Source organism: Drosophila willistoni (genome assembly GCF_018902025.1).
Source record: "Drosophila willistoni isolate 14030-0811.24 chromosome XR unlocalized genomic scaffold, UCI_dwil_1.1 Seg143, whole genome shotgun sequence".
In the NCBI taxonomy this organism is placed as follows: Eukaryota; Metazoa; Arthropoda; class Insecta; order Diptera; family Drosophilidae; genus Drosophila; species Drosophila willistoni.
In genome coordinates, this window is record NW_025814056.1 from 120,840 (window position 1) to 123,262 (window position 2,423).

Below are 2,423 nucleotides of genomic sequence, written 5' to 3' on the forward strand. Positions count from 1 at the left end.
TCGGAAACGTCTCCTTCTGTGCGTTACAAACATCTGACCAATTTTATAATTTCTCAAAAATAAAAATCATTGCTGACTCAATTTGAATTATTAATAGTTTTTTTTGCAAAAATACACATCCAATCTGAAAAAAATTTTAAAATTTCCAATTCCAAATGCTTACCGTTTTTAGCTTGAGAACAAACCAAGAGATTTGAGTAAACATGTTACAGTTGTGTTTCAATTAATAAATGCAGCAAACAACTTCGGTCAATTTTGTCACATTCAAGCTGGGCACTATTAGAACCGTTATTAACAAGAGGGCTTGGGCTTACTTCGGCCGTGCCGAAGTTTGTATTGTGCTCGTTTTAAGCATTTTCCATAGTTTTATTATCAAACGATTGAAGTTAGAATTGGAAATTTTAAAATTTTTTTCAGATTGGATGTGTATTTTTGCAAAAAAAATATTTGAGAAAAGAATAAAAATCATTAAATGATATTTATAATTTTTTTTTTTTATATAAATCACTAATGATTTTTATTTTTTTTTTTTTCAAAAATAAAAGTTATTCTTGAGTTTTATTTTAAAAATCAAAAATAAGAATTAAGATTGAGGGTTTTTGTAACAATTATTACATAGATGATTTTTTGGAAATTTTTTGGAAAATAATAATTATTTTCGGTCCTGATATAAAGTATATATATTCTTGATCAGCATGACAAGACGAGTTCAAATCCGTCTGTCCGTCTGTCTGCCTGTCTGTCTGGATCAACAGCTTATTATAATTAAATTAAATTAGTTAAAAATTAATAATAAGTGAATATAATAATTATATGTAATTTATTAAAATTACATTTTTCAAATATTGCTGTGAAATAAAAAATTTAGTAAATAAATAAATTAATTAAAAGAAAATTTTGTATTTTATTTTTGTATGGACAACACTATCGACATGCAATGCAATTGTCGATCGAACGTACTCTGAAGCGCATGAAAAGAAGTCCCACCGACCAACGGTCGACATTCAACGCAATTGTCGATGGAACGTCCTCTGACGCGCATGCAAAGAAGATCCGTCGATCAACGGTCGACATTCAAAGAAAATGTCGATGGAACGTCCTCTGACACGAACGCAAAGAAGACCTGCGACGTACCGTCGAAGTTCAGAGGAAATTTCTTTGCAAATGTCCCTCAAAACATTTACGAAAAACCACCCCCGGACATACCGTCGACTTTGTCGCTCAGTTGTCCCGATTGTCCTTATTGCTAGGCCATCTAATATTAAATGTCGCCGCAACTCAAATGAACGTGTCGCCGCTATGTCCTCCAAGACAGCGGACATGTCCCCGTAAACTCGACGGGGAGTCTCCGCAGACTCGTACTGCAGGGTACATTTAACTCAGGGGTAGGCACGCATACAACCAAAAATGAGACTTTTCATTTGTGTGTGTGACAACAAATACGAAGTACGAAACGTTTTCTTGCTTTACACTAAAAAAAACTGCTTAACTAAAATAATTAGATGAAAATGTTTCGAAAAAATGTGAAGTGCGCTATAATTAGATTATAAAGAAGGAATCTAAAGGAACTTGATAGCAAATAACGCATTGCACATTAAATAAAAATTTACAATAAAGAAAAAATAAATTTTTTCAATTGTCAACAAACATTTTTTTAGTGTACTTTTGACATGTGGACAATCATTTTTTTTTCTGTTAAGCACGAGTCGAATTGTTTCCGAAGTGCACGAGCATTTACAGTGTATGTGAGACGGCAACGCTGCGGCAGAGCTAGGCCCTAGTCCGGGGAATGGGCCGTGGCGACTCTGATTTAACTTCTTTTTCTCAAGAACATTCTTTTGTACTTCATTCGTCTCAAAGGGCCCCATTCTTTTCCAATATAAATACAATTTTGACTAGGAACCTATAATAATATTTTTACATGTTCCAAACTTTTTTCGGTAACTCAATGCAGCAGTGCACAGACAAAACCTTCCAAATATCATTTCCATTTCTTGTTCTTCTTCTTCCCCATTCCCTTTTACAAGCATGCTGTGATTGGCACGCATACACATACATACAGTATGTCCATTAATTGTTTGCAAAATGAAAAAAGGCACACAAATTCAAGTTAAACATGGAAAATTGAATGAAAGGCATAATTTGGGAGTTTTTTTTTTATTAACTATTATTTAAGCGAAATTCAGCTTTAGGTATGACAAAAAAAAAGAAACAAAATTTCAAGAAAACGGTAAAAGAAATGAAGAAAACTAAGAAACGGCATTTTTGACTCTGTCTATTAATTCTTTGCAAAATGCAAACACTGATTGAAAGAAGACGAAAGATAAAGTAACGGGACATCAAATACAAAAATTTTTCGTTGCGTGCTTTTCTTAAGTCTTCTTTGCAGTCACATTCCTTCCAAAATTTTGTTGAGTTCGGTG